Source organism: Saccostrea cucullata, unplaced genomic scaffold (genome assembly GCF_032062105.1).
Source record: "Saccostrea cucullata isolate Sc308-1 unplaced genomic scaffold, CSIRO_AGI_Scuc_v1 ctg4897, whole genome shotgun sequence".
NCBI classification, from domain to species: Eukaryota; Metazoa; Mollusca; class Bivalvia; order Ostreida; family Ostreidae; genus Saccostrea; species Saccostrea cuccullata.
The window spans coordinates 925-9986 of record NW_026930607.1 but is presented as its reverse complement, the minus strand read 5'-3'; the positions used below and the strand labels follow the sequence as shown (position 1 = coordinate 9986).

The 9062-nt window shown below is 32.9% G+C and overlaps 1 pseudogene; it reads right to left on the bottom strand.

The window, feature by feature from the left end:
- Window positions 1–227: 227 nt before the first annotated feature.
- On the bottom strand, window positions 228–7312 carry LOC134229247 (epidermal growth factor receptor substrate 15-like 1; annotated as a pseudogene).
- Between the last annotated feature and the right edge of the window lie 1750 nt (window positions 7313–9062).

Sequence of the window (9062 nt, the reverse complement as noted above, 5' to 3'; positions counted from 1 at the left end):
TATTTCTAACATATCACTAGAATATTGCACTTTACAAGGTTTTTGTTGTCTTATTATACAACATTGGCTGACATCTTCACAAAAAAATCAAGGAATGTAACTCATATAGCTCCTCATATTATCTCCTCTAATTTTATGTAAGGAACTACTGTAACTAAAGTCAAGTTCTTTTTTTACATTTTAATTAAATTTTCAAATTGGCAATGAGCTACAAACAACTTGACCTAAGTTAAAAATAATTCTCGTTGTGTTGACAGAATATCAATCAGCAGTTAATATTTGATATCATTCACTGAGAGAAGTCTACAACAGTTGTGAAGGCTTGTTGTGACATCACAGAAAGAAATCATCATCTAGCACTCAAAACCAAGCCCCTAAGTGTGAACACCCCTCCATCTGCCCACACCCCAATCTCATGGTCCCTCATGTTGTAACTTTTGACTTCTCAACTCCAAGCGCCTTTATCATCAAACTACAACCAGATCAGACAAAAAAGTAACCAGGGCATTCACAAAAAATAATTGTTATAGGAATTTTTTTTTATCAAGAAAAAATTGATATTTTTTTTAATTTTCTTTCAAATAATTATATATAAATCTGTTGAATACCTTGCTTGGACTAAAATCTGCAAAGTTGGCAAAAGCATCATCTGAGGCAGCAGCATTACTTCCTGTGGAGCTGGAGAAAGGGTCATTACCTGTCACAGAAAAATAAGCAAGGATCAGAAAGATAATAAGCCAGATATTAAGCTAGATTCCTCAGTTTATTTTTTATTTAGAGATTAATCTGAAATCCCAACAAAATTTGTATCTTGGATCGGGTTAAGATAACTCTTTTAGATATAATTATTGAGATTATCTGAGACAACTCAATACTAATATAAAACCTGGGGACTATAACGTCACTCAATGTATTCTTCATGTTAAGTATCATCATTACACCACTTTTTGATGACGTACTACACAAAAAAATAAACCTCCATTGTGTAAACTTCATTAATTCATGTAACTTTATGATAGATACCTCTATAATATGACCCTGACCTTTAAAACGCTTTAAAAATAGATAAAACATGCGGTGTTCACGGTGTTGTAAAGAGTGAAAACAAAGTAACGGATTCATTATGCATAAACCAAGAAGAATTGCTTATAGGCAGAAACAAAAGAAAGCAACGGTCAAATCTTCGCCAAACAAGTAATGTCAATTTCATAGCCATGCACGCACCAAACTCTTTGAGTGAGTTAAAATCTACAACCTTGTTGAAATTAAAATTTTATTTAATTGCGCTATTTACTGTGTTGGTGTTAATTCATATATTTGTTTTAAATGTATACTCTGGCAATTTAACGCAATTTATTCTGAATTTTATTTTTCTGTCAAACGTTCCATAGTGTTTTGAGTCTTGGCAATTTAGGAAAGATAACTCTTGAAAGTGTACGTTTTATACCAAATATTTTTTTAAATGGATTTTTCATTTCGTTTAAACTTTTTTCATTCAATTTGGCACATGTAATTCATTAAAATACATTCCTTGTCTCTTCAAACACATTTTTAAAATGTTTTGTGCATAGATTAAATAGATAATGACATTTATTGTTTTCTAGGAGAAAATTATTTTTTCTAAAAAATTATTATTACGTATTATGAGGTATTTTCACTGTGTGTATTTGTCTTTTGAAGATTTTTTTCATTTGGCACTGAAAGTTCTGAAATTCTGTGAATAATAAACCTGAAATAAACATTTCACTAAAATAAGGTTCAAAAACTAAAAAATTCACATAAAAAATATTTTTGATATCAATACCCTCTGGATATTTGACATCACATTATAAGTGGTGCTGTATTGAAATCTAAAATAAACTGTGGAAAATGAGCCACCTTGTTCTTCAAAACAAAGTGATAGCCTAAACAAGATGACATGGATCTATTCACTCTGTAAACTATTAATTCATGTTAATGATTCAGGTACTATTACAAATATCACTACAAAGTCAAAGCTTTATGTCCAAACAAATCATACCTGCAAATGGGTCACTGTCAAATCCCCCCAACTGTGGCTGGGGGTGGGTTTGTTTTTCAAAGGGGCGGGCACTGTTTTAAGGCTGTTTCTTTGTTTGGGGAGTCAACTTGTGTGCCTAAGGGGATTTTGGTGAAAAAGGGTCACCACCAAATAGATTGTCATGTTTCTATAAGGAATTTCAAAGGTGCCATAACTCATTTTTTAAAAATGTTTTCATCGGCACTTTACAAAATTATTTATTTCGAATAATATCCTTTGTTTTTTATTGTTTGCTAAGAAAACAGATATGTTAATTACAGAAGTAACTATGTTAATTAAGCTCTGTTTCTTACACTTGGTTTTGTGTTGGATCCTCCTTTCCCAAAAGGATCAAAAGCATCTAGTTTGGAACTATTTGTTCCTGCCAAATGATTCAAACAGGTAAAATTTAAGTGGATCTTTTTACAAAACAAATAATTTATGTCAAAATTTCAATGATGGCACTTCATATAAATCTTATCAATAACTGTTTGTCACCCCCCCCCCCCCCCTTTAAAAAAAAAATGAATTTATAAAGATGCAGTTAACTTGGCTTAATTAAATATTTATCTTTTCTTCCTAATCATTAGTAATACACTGAAATTACTGAGGACACTCACAACCGATTTGATTGATATTTGAAATGTTTTTTATGAATAAAATTCCTGTCAATTAAGAAAATGATAAACAACTATAACACATAAAGACAACATAAATCTTCAAATGCATGTATATTGAAGTTTACGATAAAGCGAGAGTGCTGACCTTTCCAGACTTGGAGAAACTCTCGAATGTGTTGGAGGATTTAAACAGATCATCAGAGGAGAAGGGATCGGAATGAAATGATGACTTGAAAGGATCACCACCTAAAACACAGGGATAAAGAATTGCATGAAATGTGTTCAAAGCGCCCCCTAATAAAACCGTCCTGGTCATTTAAGGCGTCCCCCGATTTTGGTCAAAATGCTCCCTACTTTTGGTCACATTCAACAATTGATAGAATTTAGTGTAAAATGATGTTACAAAACCGCCCCAAATATTTGTCAAAGCGTCCCCTGATTTTGGTGCAAGCGTTTTCTGATTTTAGTAAAGAGCCCCCTTTAATTTTTTTCTAAAGAAAAATCTTTAGTATACAGATAAATGGGAACTGTCCCCAAGCAATGGTCAAAACGTCCCCGATTTTGGTCAGATAAATGCGTCCCCTGATTTTGGTCAAGGCAGATAAATGACACTTTATGGCTTTAAATGGCTGATTTAAGTGTACAGGTAAATGTCCCTTCCTTATATGGATCATCTTTAGTGTATAAATAAATGTACCTTCTTTAAATGGGTCATCTATTGTATACTCAACCCTTTAAATGTCATCCCCAGGCACGTCCTTACTCTTAAACGGATCCTCCTGAAAGTCAGATCCTCCAAGGCTGACCCTGCACTGAAGTTACTGATGGTACTGACTGGGCTACCATACTGAAATTATATTACAGTTAATACACTAATAATGATAAAGTTACTGATGGTACTGACTGGGCTACCATACTGAAATTATATTACAGTTAATACACTTATAAGGATGAAGTTACTGATGGTACTGACTGGGCTTCCATACTGAAATCATATCACAGTCAATACACATATAATGATAAAGTTACAGATGGTACTGACTGGGCTTCCATACTGGAATCATACCACAGTTAATACACTTATAATGATAAAGTTACTGATGGAACTGACTGGGCAACCATACTGAAATCATATCACAGTTAATACACTTATAATGATAAAGTTACTGATGGTACTGACTGGGCTACCATACTGAAATCATATCACAGTCAATACACATATAATGATAAAGTTACTGATGGTACTGACTGGGCTTCCATACTTAAATCATATCACAGTTAATACACATAATGATAAAGTTACTGATATTACTGACTGGGCTTCCATACTTAAATCATATCACAGTTAATACACTTATAATGATTAAGTTACTGATGGTACTAACTGGGCTCCATACTGAAATCATATCACGGTTAATACACTTATAATGATAAAGTTACTGATGGTACTGACTGGGCTTCCATACTGAAATCATATCACAGTTAATACTTATAATGATAAAGTTACTGATGGTACTGACTGGGCTACCATACTGAAATCATATCAAAGTCAATACCCTTATAATGATGAAGTTACTGATGGTCCTGACTGGGCTTCCATACTAAAATCATACCACAGGTAATACATTTATTAAGTTACTGATGGTACTGACAGGGCTACCATACTGAAATCATATCATATATCACAGTTGATAAAATTATAAATGTATTCATGAAAATAGTGTTGGATCTCTCTCCGAACATAAATGGTACTGAAATAAGAAAATATTTATGTAACCATCAATTGTCACTTTTAATAAATAAAGTAAACATGAAATGAGTCTTGATCATCAAACCGCTTTAATATGTGTGAAAAATGGAGATTGATTTTTAAAATATTTTGAAAACTTAGAGTCCTTTGAAAATTTTTCAAAAAATACCCATTTAAATTTTATCAATTCCTCAAGTAAATGTTAATTGGAAAAGTGCATAAAATATTATATTGAAACCATACATTGCATTTCAACTTTATTCAAAAACGGATTTCACGTTTTTATGCGATGGGTAAAATTCAATGTATTATTTTAAAAAGGAAAGTCGTTTTTTGTTACCAAATAAATGAAAAGCAACTTTATTTTTTTTTAAATTTGAAAAACGTATAAATTTTTCCAATTTACTTAATGGAAGAAAATATATTATGTCTCTCGAAATTTATAAGGGGAAAGAACATTCTAATTAACAATATTTTTAATGTTTAGAAAACCTTTAATTCTGTTCCAAACTTCTCCCACTTCAATCCCCATAACCAACACTTAAACTTATATTTCTCCAGCCCTTTCCTCCGGGCTGCAATTTAAACAGAAATGAAGTTTTATAATTACTCATACATGTATGATAATTTAGTTGTACTACTGACTGGGCTACCATAGTGATCTGCCCTTTGATGTAACATTAAAGAAATTGTTATTTACCATTAATTTCATATGATAGATTAAAATATTTTTAGCTTAATATAAGACCAAGAGTAAGAAATTTAATTAATCATTTTCATTAATTTTCCCAATGTATGTAAACAACAATAATTTCTGCTCACAAATATATTGTTTTTAAACAATTTTCCTGTGCAAATAATGCATGTACCCTATGTTCTGAATGAATGAAAAAGTCTACAATAGGCATTTCTTTATATGCTATATTTTTCCCCGGTGCAAAAACTATTAGTGTATAAGAGCTTCTATGCAAACTATGATCTTGTACAATATATGTATTAATATTGACTGTAGACCTAGTTATTACAGTAGCCCTAGTACTGAGATCTTGTACGCTGTATCATTTTTACTGTAGACCTATATATATCTTGTACACTGTATTAGTACTTTATATAGACTAAGTACTGAGATACTGTACACTGTATCAGTACTTACTGTAGCCCTGTAGTAATGTAAAAACCGTCCATTGCCCTGATTAGAAGTTTTTTTTTCTATATATTTCACAGTATTATACCACTGATTTGTTTCAGCCTGGTGATCACTAAACATTATAACTGCAATGACTACTCCCTATCATGCTGACGAATATTCATGAGACACTGGTACCTACACGAAGACTGCTCCCTGTTGTTGATCTGTGACCATAACTCTTCAATACTTTTTAGTTCCACGTCACATTTTTCCTTCGAATCATGAACATTACTTTCAAGGTCAGATTTCTGCAAAAAATATTTTACAGTAAATAATAGTACTACGTTTTTGTTGAGTTCATTCAGACATTTTAGAGCCTGTTCTTTTTATTTCTATTTAATGTTTTACCTTTTCCTCGAAAATGTCCAGATATTTTTGAGCCCGTTATACCTGATTCTAATTACTAGAAGTTTTACCCTTTCAACGAGTTCGTCTAGATATTTATGAGTCTGCTATTTCTGGCTCTAATTAATATTTCAACTTATTGATCAGTTCATCCATCTGAGCAAGCTATTTTTTGTTCTATTTAATGTTTTACCTTTTCGTGAGTTCTGCTCAGACATTTTTGAACCTGTTTGCTCTAGTTCTATTTAATGTTTAACCTTTTCGTCGAGTTCATCAAGGCATTTTCAGCCCGTTCTTTCTGGTTTATTTAATGTGTTCCTTTTTCGTCGTGTTCGTTCAGAAATTTTTGAGCCTGCTCTTTTTTGTTCTATTTAATGTTTTACCTTTTCGTCGAGTTCGTCCAGACATTTCTGAGTCTGTTCTTTCTGGTTCTCTAGCTGTTGTAGTGTGGATGCAATGGCATCCAGTTCTTTCTGTAACATGGCCACCTCACAATTACAAATCTTAATGTCAGCTTCTGTCTGGACATTGTCTCTCTCTTACTGTAATTTCTCCCTGTCAATAAAAACTCTCTCAGATAGGATTCTTCCACATAATCAATGTATACAAAAACTCTCTCAGATAGAATTCTTCCACATATAAATCAGTGTATACCAAAAGTACACGGTCTCAGACACTCTAAAGTTAAACATTTTGAATAGGAGTAAAATGTATGATTATTTAACAAATACCTTGATTTAAACAGGGGAATACATATTATACAAGAAATGATCATAACCAAAGCCAAGAAAATAGCGTTGCCATATATTGAAAGTTTTCACAATGTATGGATTTGTGGCTCTCTGGCAATGTACTAAATAAAAGCTACCTTTTCATGTCCTCAATTTTCTTGGAGATGATGTCCAGTTCTTTGTTGGCTGAAGAATCCGCCACATGTCCATAGGGTCCGGCATTCACGCCATCCTGTAAAATCACCCAGTAAATACTTACTTATCATAGATTAACACTAGTCAGATTTTTATAACCTTATAATATAAATCAGATTTGTAAGGAGTTAATAATGCTAGACATTTCATTTGAAATGCAAAAATATTACAATTTTCAGACCTACGATGATCTACTTGAAAAACATTTAAAATTAAATCTAAACTAAATGAAAAATTAATGAAACCTATACTCACGGTAACACCAAACTGTGTGGTGTCAGCACTACCCTTGGGACGCATGGAGGGGGGCATCATCTCTGGGGTGAGGGTGGCTGGAGGATCTATCCCCTTTAGTTTCTGTTGTACAAGGTACATGGCCAGGGCGAACTATTCCTTGTTCATATTCCCCACACTGTTTGTGTCACATAAAGTCCTTAAAGACATATTTACATAATGGATCAAGGAGGATTCGCTTTAACAGAGAGAGCATGGTTCACTATCATTCCATAAAATATGTACAATTCTCTAACAAGAGGCCCAAGGGCCTTGAATAGCTCTTTTGATAAATTGTACAATCACTTCTATTTCAAGCCTCTGACCCTAAGTATCCTAAGACCCAACTTGCATCAACTGACAAAATTTGATGATTCTTAGCCAATTAGAACTGAAGATATCTTAATAAAGCTTTTAAAAAAACATAAGTAGGTCACATTGACTTACTTTTAGATTGAAGTTTTCTGAGGACTCAAGATGCATTAATAGGCAAAGATTGAAGATTCCAAGCCAAAAAGTGTTAGATATATTTAAAAGTAGGTCACTGTGGCCGCCTTTTTTTTCTACATACTCCGAAAACCTAAGACACATCAACTGACAAATTTTGATGATTCTAAGCCGATTAGTGCACGAGATACATAAATATAGCCATAAAATGTCAAAAGTAGGTCACGATAGACGGTAGACGACTTTCGAAAACCCAAGATACATCAACTGACAAAGTTTGATGACTCTAAGCTAATACATACCTCAGATATTCAAAAGTAGGTCACCGTGACCTTCTTTTTGGTCAACTTTCTCTGAAAACCCAAGTTGCATCAACTAACAAAGTTTGATTATTCTAAACCAATAAATAGCAGAGATACTTAAATAAAGCCATAAATTGTCAGAGGTAGGTCACCATAACCTACTTCTTAGATATCATTCTATGAAAACTCAAGATGCATCAACTAACAAAGTTTGATGATTCTAAACCGATAAATACCAGAGGTACTTGAATAAAGCCATAAATTGTCAGAAGAAGGTCACTATGACCTACTTTTTGAATGTCATTCTCTGAAAACTCAAGATGCATCAACTAACAAAGTTTGATGACTCTGAACCGATAAATACCAGAGATACTTAAATTAAGCAATACAATGTCAAAAGTAGGTCAACGTGACCTACTTTTTTGTTGACTTTCTCCGAAAACCCAAGATACATCAACTGACAAAGTGTGATGATTCTAAGCTAATAAGTATTCAAAAGTAGGTCACTGTGGCCTACTTTTTGGTCGACATTCTCTGAAAATCTAAGATGCATCAACTAACATCGTTTGATGATTCTGAACCATTAAATACCAGAGATACTTAAATAAAGCCATAAAATGTCAGAAGTAGGTCATCCTGACCTACTGTTTGGACGTCATCCTCCGAAAATTTGAGATGCATCAATTAACAACGTTGATGATTCTAAACCAACAAGAACCGGAGAAACTTTAATAAAGCCATAAATTGTCAAAAGAGAGTCACTGTGACCTACTTTTTGGTCGTCACTCTCCGAAAACCCAAGAAGCATCAACTCACAAAGTTTGATGATTCTAAGTCAATAAATACCTAAGATACTTAAATATAGCCATAAAATGTCGAAAGTAGGTCATCATGACCTACATTTTGGTCAATGTTTTTTGAAGTCCCAAGATGCAACTACTGACTAAGTTTGATGATCGTATGTCTAAAGGTAATCAAAATTTGCCTTTGAAACAATTTGAAAACAAATGCCTGTAAAATTCAAAAAGTAGGCCACAGTGACCTACTTTTTCATATATTTGTTTTAAGGTCCCAAGATGCAACAATTTACAAGATTTGATGATTCTAAACCTCTCAGAGTCTGAAATAACTGGATTAAATGTTTTTAAAAGGATTCATCATGAAGTTCATAA